The sequence below is a fragment of the Malus domestica genome, chromosome 16 (genome assembly GCF_042453785.1).
Source record: "Malus domestica chromosome 16, GDT2T_hap1".
In the NCBI taxonomy this organism is placed as follows: domain Eukaryota; kingdom Viridiplantae; phylum Streptophyta; class Magnoliopsida; order Rosales; family Rosaceae; genus Malus; species Malus domestica.
The window spans coordinates 1,482,310-1,494,962 of NC_091676.1; the positions used below are offsets into that span (position 1 = coordinate 1,482,310).

Here is a 12,653-nt window from a genome sequence, read left to right on the forward strand (position 1 = left end):
GAGCCAATCCCTGGCGGAAAGTGTGCCGACGAGGACGTCGGGCCCAGGGGAGTGATCCTTAAATGTATATTCTCATCCCTACCTAGCACGAGGCTTTTTGGGAGCTCACTGGCTTCGGGTTCCGTAAGAACTCCAAAGTTAAGCGAGAAGGAGGCTAGAGCACTCCCAGGATGGGTGACCCACTGGGAAGTTGCTCGTGAGTTCCCAAAAACAAAACTGTGAGAGAATGGTAAGCCCAAAACAGACAATATCGTGCTACGGTGGTGGAGCGGGCTCGGGAAATGGTCCGCCCCGGGCCGGGATGTGACATCTATACCTATAAGTAAAATAAGGTATCTAAAGTTATGTATTGATACATTCGTACCAAAACTTATGTACCGATACTTTCGTACTTATGAATAAAATAAGGTACCAAAAGTTATGTATAAATTATTTTTGTTTTGTTGTTGAATTTTTTTAATACTAAGAAATTTTTTTAATAAATTTTTTTATCTATTAATATGATTGGAGCACAAAAAATACATTTATTATGGATGGGTAAAGAATTTCGAATGGTAACAAAAATAACAAATGTGTGATAATTGCTTATATGGTAAGTTTTAAAAATAAGGACTTATATTAGAATTTGAAAACTATTCAGGTTAAAATCTAAAAATAATCTTGTTGAAGCCCTCAAATCTAAAATCTCCTATAACTAATTATATCAATCAATTAATTTATAAATCATTAAAGATCAGAGCCCAATACTACCGAACATACACCACTCACATAAGCCCTGCAAAAGGTAAGTTCTGGTCTAAAAAACAGTCCTCATTGGCCTTCTGAAAATCATAGCTCGAAGATCAAGCCATGGAGTTCAATGCCTATTTTCTCGTCTTCTTTGCTCTTCGATTTATGATGCGGTATACTTCCTGTGGAATCACTGCACCGTGCAACCAAACTCCCAACCCTCAACCCCAATTGTGCCACCATATGTCAACCCATCATAAAAAAAAGGTTTCCATTTCATGACCCCGCTGTTAATCGGAAACTTCTACAGTCGAGACCAAAAGTCGATGTAGAAGTAGAACAAGATGGGTCCAGAGATTATAAGTCAATTTCGAGGCTCTGGTTGCGGTGTCTGATCTACGTCATAAGATGACTGGAAGATTTATTATCCATGTCAAAGCCGGAGTTTACAAAGAGTACATCGAGTTAAGACGACAATGTACTATTAACTACATTGCTAAATATGGAGAATTGGTACAGAGGAGGGAAAGAATTGATAGAGAGAAACAAAAGAGATTGTATTGATTGATTAGAGAAAATGTATACAAATGAACTTAATGAAATGATAGCTATACAATCCTAAAAATAACCATATAACCTAATTACAATAATACCCCTATAACTATATTTCTGTTATATCAGTTATTACTCCCCCCTCAAACTAAACTTGGAGTATCCAAGTGAAGTTTGAACTAGCCAGGTATTTGAGACTGATCTGCAATTACTGGTCTCCAACTGTCTGCCTAGTTCCGTGGCTGCTCCCAGTGCCTGTAACATCACCAAAATCATCTAAAGTCTCGCTCTTAAGATGTAAAATGTCATCCTTGCGCACTGCAACCATCCTGGACAACAAAGCAGTGAACTTGCTTAGTAGAGTCCAAATTAGCATTAAATCCATTAGAATTGTCGTTTCTTTAAGCAGAACCCAATACAAGCTCCCCAATAGGTAGATCAACGAGCGTAGCAATACAATCAAATTTGGTCTTGGTCTGAACGTACCCAACAAGTTGTCGACTGTGAACTGAGAAGTCATAGTAACACACTCACTGTATATGCAAATTATCCCTCCTAAATCTTGACAGAAACTGGCACCAAATCAACTATGGAGAATGACACTCCAAGAAACTAAATCTACCAAGGAGAATGACACTCCAAGAAACTAAATTTACCAAGGAGAATGACACTCCAAGATCTTCCGAACACCAAAATTAACCAAATCAACTAAGGAGAATGACACTCCAGGAAACTAAATCTACCAAGGAGAATGACACTCCTGAAATCTTCCGAACACCAAAATTAACCAAGGAGAATGACACTCCATATCAACTGAATGACTCCACATATCAACAATTTGCATAGGCAAGAAACATATATGGCTTTGTATCTCAACAATATTCCAAACACTTCAACACTTTTCAACAACTACAGAGACTGGAAATGACCTGATTTCACGATTGTTTGATGTGGTTGCTGAAAGGTTGGGCAGCGATGAGTGCACACCACAATCGACAACATCTGGGCTATTCATGTATTCTGTTAACCTTGCATCGAGCGAGGGCGTATTGGTTCATGGAGTCAAAGTTAACCAGCAAAGAGGAAAGAATCTCTAGCACCGACAAACACCACCATCTCGAATCTTCAAGAATTACAGTATCAAACCAAAAAAAAAAAAAACAACTCCTTCTTCAATTACCAAACCCCCCATATCACAGATATAGAATTGCAAAAATTCACAGCTCCACCAGATCATCAAAGTAATAGAATAGAGAACAGAACATGGATCAAATAACACCAGAGAAGCACAGAGAGCTGATATGCAAACTACACCAAGAATGTAGAGCAGATATCACCTGAGAAGATCCCATATCACAAGGCAGACACAACAGAGAATCAAGAAACTGACAACATCCCAAATCTGCAAGAGCTTTCCACACCAGAGAAGGGAACACGAAACAATGACAAATATAGAACTTAGAAAGCTAATCTACGAACACTACTAAGAAGAAAGAAATAAACCAATAATCTTGAAATCACTCTTTGACATTTCGTCAAACAAATAATGTGCAAGAATGCACTTGCCAATTGAGGATGACATTTGAAGAATCGGTGATGTCGAATTTGAGGAGGACATAACTTCACATGAAAATTCTAAGCTGGGCAATATGTCAAACACCTGGACTGCAGCGAACAAGAAGCATACGATTTTGGGAAACACCAAGAAGTCGAGAATCCGACCCATACAACTTTAGCTCCGACTAAATCCTTGTTGTCACCGACCAAAACCCACCTGACTGGTACACCGTTCTTCAAATATCCCGACCCAGATCCGCAAACCCAACTGTCATCCGGACCCAGTTGAAATCGACGAGGTCAGTAACGATGTTTTTCAGGGTGGTGATCATATAGTCGCCTGGAACACGTTGGTGGCACCAAGGATCTCCAAAAGAACGCTCATTCTCAGTCGATTCCCATCCACAAAAACTGAGTAAGAAATTGATTCTGCTTCTTTCTCCGATTCAGGGATCAGAGAGAAGAATGAAACACCAAAGAACTTAGACGAAAAATTCAAGAAAATCTGAAGAGAAAATAAAACTCGAAAACAAAATCGAAAAAAAAAAAAATACGGAACCACTAGAATCAATGGCTTAAGCCTGGTGGCTCTGATACCATATTAACTACATTGCTAAAGATGGAGAATTGGTACAGAGGAGGGAAAAAATTGATAGAGAGAAACAAAAGAGATTGTATTGATTGATTAGAGAAAATGTATACAAATGAACTTAATGAAATGATAGCTATACAATTCCTTATATAACCATATAACCTAATTACAATAATACCCCTCTAACTATATTTATGTTATATCAGTTGTTGTACAACATCACGTTCATTGGTGATGGCATTGATAAAACCATTGTGACTGGGAATAGAAATAAGGACGATGGTTGGGACACTTTTCGAACGGCAACATTCGGTACGATTATTTATATCTTTCTAGAGTAACCAATAATATTATTTGTTTAAAAAAAGTAACCAATAATATCAAAGCAAACAAATTGTGTTCATTAATTTGGTAGGCTTAATGCGTGAAGGATGATTTATAGGCTAGCAAGTTTTGAACTCAGTAACAATGTCTTTGCTATAATTTGTTTTGTTGGCCGAAGACATTTAATTTGTTTGAGTTATTTTTATTTATGTGAAATTCCCCAGTTCCTGAGATACTCAAGGGAGATATGCAGTTGATATGGGATAACTTCTTGAGCTGTGAACATGAAATTGCATCTTGTAAATTAGTGTCTATGTGAATAGTGCATCTGTCTAATCCTAATTTTTATGTTCAACTTTCGGCATCGTTTGATGAATAAATCGGTAACTGTTCTAATATTTCTAGCAATTCTGTTTGTATCTGGCATTGTCGATGGTAAATAAATTTTTGCGATTTTCAAACGAATAAACCATTAGGTAAGTTATTTTTGTAAAATTAACTAATAAGTACATTATTTTCTATAATTAAACAGTAGTTTTTTTATTTTATTTTATTTTATAAAAGTTAAACATTTGTAAGTTATCTTCATAAAACTAACCAGTAGGTAAAAAAAAATTCGTATATTTAAACAGTAGGTAGTTTTTTTTTATTTTTTATTTTTTATAGTAATATTGTATCGTAGGTAAATTAGTTTCGTAAATTTTCATATTAGTTTTTATATTAATGTACATATACTGCATACTGCAACTAAAACATTGGATCTTAATAATCTCTGACACTAGTAGAAAAACATGTTTGCGCGACGAAACCTTGCGCGACGTAGAGTATTTCGTCACGCAAAGTATGTTTGCGCGACGACAAAACACAGGACGTCGCGCAAGTGGTCTTTGCGCGACGGTACTTTGCGTGACGTAGTAATGCGTCGCGCAAAACTGTTTTGCGCGACGAATGTACAACTACGTCGCGCAAAGTACCGTCGCACAAAGACCACTTGCGCGACGTCCTGTGCGTCGCGCAAGAGTTTGGCGCCAAACCAAGCTTGTTTTACCGCTTTTTTCGAACTTTGCGCGACGTAGTGAACCTGCTTCGCGCATAGTCAACACGAAAATATACCTTTTTGTCTTTCTTTCCAGTGTTCTAACACTAGTCAAAAAGCTAACTGCCTTCCCCTCTTCCTCACCTACAGACCTCCATAGCTGCTGATCACACTCAGGTGATTTAAAAACCTCATGAGTTTTGTTTGGATAAAATGATATGATTGGTATCTGATAGGTTAGCGGGGATACAAGTTTTCATTCACCTAACCCTAAAGTTCAACGCGTGACATTTTATATTCTGCAATTTTTTTCTTCCTAATATGTCTAGTCACTCGTAAAATAATTACTTTTTCATTCGTAAAAAAAAACAGGGGTTGGAGGGGACGGGTTTATGGCTCAAGATATGACTTTTGAAAACACAGCCGGACCCGAGAAACACCAAGCCGTCGCGATGCGTTGTAGCACCAATCAATTGGTTTGTTACCGATGTAGTTTCAAAGGTTATCAAGACACCTTATATGTGAATGCCAAATCACAGTTCTATCGTGACTGTGATATATACGGCACGATATATTTTATTTTTGGCAACGCTATAGTCGTGTTCCAAAACTGCAACATATACGTGAGAAGACCAATGAAAGATCAAGTAAACGTGGCGATAGCGCAATCTAGGAAGCAGCCTGATGAGTCAACTGGTATTGTTATCCACAATTGCCATGTCACGACCGCTGAAGATTTAAGACCTGTGCAACGCTCATTCCGAACATATTTGGGCCAGCCGTGGTGGGTGTACGTACTCGAGGATAGTGATCCTAAAGAGTAGTCTGGAAGAATTGGTGGATCCTGCTGGTTGGAGCCGTGGAATAGAAGTGTTGGCTTTTCTAAACTTGACTACGGGGAGTACATGAACTCCGGAGTTCGTGCCGATACTAGTAGGAGATGCAGAAAAGTTTACCGTTAGGAACGTCATAAGCGGAGATTCATGGATTTCGAGAGTTAGAGTACCTTATTGAAGCTTTAAAATCTATAAACCCTAATAAAAATGTTATTTATCATATATTATAATATATTTTTTTCTTGTGTGTAAATTTCTCCATACTTCTATATATGCATATTACATACATATATGTATGTTTAGATACTATAATTACTTATCGATACATTTGTACCAACACATTTGTATCAATACATTCGTACTGAAAGTTATGTAATTATACATTTGTACCAAAACTTACGTACCGATACTTCTATACCTATGAGTAAAATAAGGTACCGAAAGTTTTGTATAAATTATTTTTGTTTTGTTGTTGAATTTTTTTTAATAATAAGAATTTGTTTTTTATTAAATTTTTATATATTAATATGATTGGAGCACAAAAAAATACATTTATTAATGTACCGATACTTTCGTACCTATGAATAAAATAAGGTACCGAAAGTTATGTATAAATTATTTTTGTTTTGTTGAAGCTCTAAAATCTATAATCCCCTAATAAAAATGTTATTGATCATATATTATAATATGTATTTTTATTGTGTGTAAATTTCTCCGTACTTCTATATATGCGTATTACATACATATGTATGTTTAGATACTATAATTACTTATCGATACATTTGTACCAACACATTTGTATCGATACATTCATACTGAAAGTTATGTACTTATACATTTGTACCGAAACTTACGTACCGATACTTCTATACATATGAGTAAAATAAGGTACCGAAAGTTTTGTATCAATTATTTTTGTTTTGTTGTTGAATTTTTTTAATAATAAGAATTTGTTTTTTATTAAATTTTTATCTATTAATATGATTGGAGCACAAAAAAATACATTTATTAATGTACCGATACTTTCGTACCTATGAATAAAATAAGGTACCGAAAGTTAAGCAACACAACATGTTAGATATCTCTTGCTTCCCTACCCAGATGATCCATCAACATCGACGGGAATGAAGAATCTTGGCCCAACATAATGGGCTTTCTAAGAGGTTAACAAGAATCCAAAGAATAAATGGGCCCTATTAAAATTATAAAGAATGTGCCCCTCCAGAATGGGCTTTCTAAGAGGTCCACAATACTCCAAAGAACAAATGGGCATTTTTAAAATAGTGAAGAATCTTACCCCACCAGAATGGGCTTTCTTAGAGGTTCACAATAATGCATAGATAAGTGGGCCCTAATATAGGTGAACTAATCGTGGATCAAATAACATGTATCATCATTTGTACAAATTAATTACCAATATATAATTTTCTTTTAACGATTAGCACGTTATTTTTGTAGGTGGATTATTTTGAATGTATTATAATTTTATTCGCAAATAAGTGACCTATATTTTTATGAAAAATAAGGTAAACTAACTTTGAATCAACTTTCGAATCAAATAACATTTCTTATTTTGTAGGTAAATTATTTTACATTTATTTTACATATATTAGACATTTTTATTATTATTATATATACAAATATGTGTGTGTAAAACAATTAACCTACATTTATTTGAAAAACATATATTTCCGTACATTAATTAAACATGTATTATTACATATATTAGGGATTTGAACCTACATTATCATGTAAGGGCTCAACATCTTTCCACTACTATGGTAAGGGTCACATGCTAAGTTTTTATTTATTTATTATTATTTTTTTTTTAATTTTATGATTAGCACATTATTTTTGGGCTAAATCGCCAAAATGGTCCCTGAGATTTGCATAACTTATAACTTTGTTCCCTGAGATTCCAAATCGATAAAAGTGGTCCCGGAGATTGTCCACCATCCATCATTTTGGTCATTCCATTAAAAACTTCGTTAAGTGTCTTGGAGCTCCTGGCTGGAAGTTTGGGCAATTTTCAAAACTTCGTAACTCAATCGTTTTTTAACCAAATTTGACACATAATATATCAAAATGAAGATAGGAAAGTGTAGAATAAGATTATACCTATTTCGAAGTCCAATGGTTACCGGAGATGGCCAGAAAATAGCCTCAAAGTTGACTGGTCCGAGTGAAAACTGGAAAACTCGCCAGAAATTGGGTAACCTTTAAACGTTCATAATTTCTTCAATACTCAACGAAATCAAGTGATTCAAAAACAAAAATCATAATTCGAGATGAGATGAAGAGAATGGTACCTTTTTCAATGGCCAAATCACCGTGGTTTGGCCAGAAAACGGCTTGAAAGTGGCTGTTTTGGTCTCCAGTTAGTCACTTTCGAGTCATTTTCTGGCCAAACCACGATGATCTAGTAGTCGAAAAATGTACCATTCTCTTTTTCTTGTCGAGAAGTATGATTTTCGTTTTTGAATCACTTGATTTCGTTGAGTATTGAAGAAGTTATGAACGTTTAAAGTTTACCCAGTTTCCGGCGAGTTTTCTAGTTTTCGTTTGGACCAGTCAACTTTGAGGCTATTTTCCAACCATCTCCAACAACCATTGGGCTTAGAAATAGGTATAATCTTATTCTACACTTTCCTATCTTCATTTTGATATATTATGGGTCGAATTTGTTTAAGAAACGATTGAGTTACAAAGCTTTGAAAATTGCCCAAACTTCTGACCAATAGCTCCGGGAACACTTAACGAAGTTTTTAACGGAATGACCAAAATGATGGATGGTGGACAATCTTAGGGACCACTTTTATCGATTTGGAATCTCAAGGACCAAAGTGATGAGTTATGCAAATCTTAGGGACCATTTTGACGATTTACCCTTATTTTTGTAGGTAGATTATTTTTGCATATATTATAATTTTATTTGCAAATAATTGGCATATATTTTTATAAAATTTTAATTATAATAATAAATTGATTAAGACAATTTAAATATTGTAAAGAGAGTAAGGACCACCATAGGGTAGAGGGCGGAACCCTTGATGGAGGGCATAAACTAATGCTCTACTGTACCACTAAAAACATGTAATGGTACCATTTAGTTGTTTAAAACAGTGTGTCTCTTTTTATATTTTATTCAGATTTTCTTTTTTTTATAGTACTTAAATAGATAATTATATAATGGATGGTTAAAGTGTATGATTGGGGTACACTAATAACAATGTCGTATATAAAATGTGAAGAACAAATGAATCAATATTATATTACTTGAAAATTGTAAGTCTTCTAGAACCAATAATATTATATATGCTTCTTAAAACAAAAGTGTGAATAACAATTGATATTAATCGTACGCAAGTTTGTTTGTGTTTAAATTAGGAGTTTTGCTCGACCATGTCCGCAAAATTTTATATTTTATACCATTTTTTTTGTCTGTTGATTTATTTTCAAAAGCACGCTTTCAGAGGCGAAAGGCCATGGGGGAGATACCGTCTGTGATTCATGGATCTCCGATCGAGAAACCGTATCCAAGCTCCATGACTAGTTTGCGTTCAGGCAGAACCGTTGTGGTCGGCTCTTTGAAAGGCTGAAGGACGAAGTACATAATGAGGAGATCTTTCAGGAGTTGGTGTATGTTTTATGGCGAATATGGAAGTACAGAAATGAGTGTGTGTTCAAAGGGTCTTTTATTACTCCTCATCATGCTCTTCTACTGGTGCGGAATCAAATTTGTGAGTTTAGGTTAGCCCAGCCAACCATTGTGGTGGTGGAATCAAGGGAGGTCCTTCCAGTGATGGGGTCTTCTGTTGGGCAACAGGTTCGCTGGCCCCGGCCTGAGTTTGGGGTGCTTAAGGTTAATTGTGCGGGGGGAGGTTTTTTCCTTCATGCAGCGATGGCGGAGGCAGCTAGTGTGCGTGCGGCGCCACAACTGTGTAAGGAGAGGGGATGGTCGAAGGGGTCGAGGCCGAGATTGATGATCTTTCTTTGGTGCAGATGCTCAACTGCATGAAATCTGAAGATGCTACTCTGGAGTGCTATCTTCATGATATTAGGTTGTTAGCTGATCAAATTGGCGTAGTTAAGTTTCTTTTTGTTCGTCGTTCAGGGAATATGGCAGCTCACAAGGTTGCTGCATTTACTGCTCTGCACGGAGGCTTTTTTTCTGGGATGCTTTTGGTCCATATTTCTTGTTTAATACCCTTGCAGAGGATGTAAGCGTTACTATTCATCTTTAATAAATTCTGCTCTTTTGACAAAAAAATAAAAATAAATAAATAATCACTTCGTGAATGACAAATAATTATGGCATGCTAATAAAAGTTACCTATTGGATGGCTTAGTCTTCATTCGCTTAGGGCACGCGTTAAAAAGGTTGACGTTGTGATTGAGAAATTTTTAGCTTTCTCCTAAGCGCGCTCAAGTGAAATTTGTTTGATTTTTCAAGACCTTCATTTAATTATTCCCTCTACCTCACCATGAAACTCAAACAACCATCCATCTAAAACTCCTCTCCTCTCAGATCGTCCCTTTCTCAGCAGCCCTCAGTCTCCTTCGATCTGCTGCTCTCTCAGTTCAAGCCCTTAGGATGCGATGGCTGGCCATAGAGTTTGCCTTCAAGCCCTTCCTCAACAAGGCCTGCGCAGCTGCGTCACCAAGGACAACTCGACCCGGCTCGCGATCCTGACGAAGACCCGAGAACATGAAGATTGATGGTGGTCTCGCAACCAGGAAAGATATTGAACAAGTTATTGGGTGCCTGGGGAATTTTAGAAAGGGTGGATCGACAGCAGATAAAGATGGGGAGAGAGGGAGAGAGATAGAAAAGGACGTAACTTTGTTTTTGGTTTACTTTATGTTGGTACTTCTATATTTTTTTAGAATTATGGAGTTCACATGCACCATGTCATCAAACTAACAAAAGTTGTTGACGAAATTTGGAAGGAAGGACCAATGAAAGAATAGAAGTTTTACTTAAAAAAATATTATTTACTAAGAATATGTAGCATATAAAATAGACTATTTAAATAAGGATATTTTTAGTACTCACATTAGTTTTCATATCGATACATGGGAATTCGTAAAAAGTTTATATGATCAATGTCACTTCCACTCAATAGTTTTAGTAAACAACTTCAACATGAATCTGATTCTTATTCCACCTCATTCAAACTCTTCCTCAAATATATTACTCTTAATATAATTACGGATAAGTAAACTAGTCATAGATTTTTTGCTTCCACTACTCTTTAGACAGCTTGAATGAATTTTATTTACTTTTACAATTTTAAATATTTGCCATTTCTACAATAACAGAATAGAAGTTTATATGATCAATGTCATTTATATTCACCAATTTTAAATATTTTCTTTTGCTTTTGTTTTTGTCATGCTGAGATTCAGTGCCAAATAGAAATTTAGATATGCTCACATATTTGCAATAATGTCTCTTACAAATGCTCTAGGAATCTCTCAACAGAAGTGATTGAGAAATATGAAAATAAGTAGAGGTTTAAATCACATGTTATTGGATGCGTTTTAATATTTTAGTGGATAAAGTGTTGAATTTTTATCTATGATTTCTTTTATCAATAATTAATCGTATTCCTATAAAGGTTAATAGAAAAATTATCAGCAAAAAGAAAAAAAAACGTTGACTTTACTTAACCACACTCAAGTTTTTCCCCTAGTACATGAACCCTAACCCCTATATATATGCGCCACAAGAAGCAGAATTCTCATTCATTCATGGGCAAGCGAATAACGACCCAGTACCAGCTCTCCTTCCCCGTCTTCGAGAAATTTTTAGTTGTGACAAGAATATACTACGTGTTTTTATATAAGTGATGAAATTTTTTAATTTTTAAGTTATTAACCTTTTAACACACATAACCCACCATTTATATAGGAACACGTTGTGTACCACCTTGTATGACAGTCACACTAAAAAATCTCTCCTCATCTTCCTCCTTTTCTTTCTCTTCCACCCAATCCCAACCGTTGGATCCCCATCCCAACGCAATTGACTTCATCCGTACAAGTTGTGGCACCAAACTCCTTTAATTGGTCAGTCCAGATTCGGCGTACAGAAAAAAAACCCTTAATACTTCACAATAAAAACTCAATGAAGTTCTTTTCTACTATATAATTAATTATAAACCCCCTCACCCAAGGAAAAGAAAAAAACCTTGATCTCCTTGATATGGTGAAAAACATCGTTGTTGAGAGTATATTAATAAAATCAAATACATATATATAATTTGAATAGAATGGTAAATAACTAAGTTACAAGCACACCAAAAAATCTTTATAGTGTACACCAAGCCTTTTGAGTTGAGGTCAATGACAAGCTGCGTGTACCAAAATTTTAGCAAAGGGTTTTACAAAGTAGAAACTACGTGGTATATCAAAAGGTGGTCTAGAGTCTACTTCATGAGAATTTTTTCAGTGCTGAAAACACTGCTCGATACACCAAGTGTCATAATACAAATGGTTGAAATTTTTTCTTTTCAAGTATCTAGCCACTTTTATTATAATATTTGTTGTACCGAACCGTATTTTTGGCACACTAAAAAATCTCTCTTACTTCACCTATGGGGTACACCTAATAAACTTCTAAAAGATGAGAATCCATCCAATCGAAATCAAGGGCCAAAGCTTGACAGAGTCTCTTGGTGCATTTGCGAGTGGTCCTCTTTGAAAATTGGACAAGGGTTTTGACACTCTTCCTAACTAAGTATCCGACACAACGTTTACATCTCCATTATTTGGCCCTCCTTTGTACGTGTTCAACTTTCGAATATACTGACACAAATTACTAAAGTTGTTTTGGATTGATTAGTGATTTAACGGCACAAGAGTACTACAAAGTACGTACGAGTGAGGGAATGTCCAAAAGATCAATCTGATCACTAAAAACTCATGAGAGAGTTTGAACACGAAATACTGTTAGTTGTAAAAAACAGCTTTATCCACCAAATCAATTCACTATTACAATTTCTATGGCCAAAGTGGTGAAACA

General features: G+C 35.7%; 1 pseudogene; it reads left to right on the top strand.

The window, feature by feature from the left end:
- Positions 1–849: 849 nt before the first annotated feature.
- LOC139192746 (pectinesterase 2-like) lies at positions 850–5,752 on the top strand (annotated as a pseudogene).
- The last annotated feature ends 6,901 nt before the right edge of the window (positions 5,753–12,653 follow it).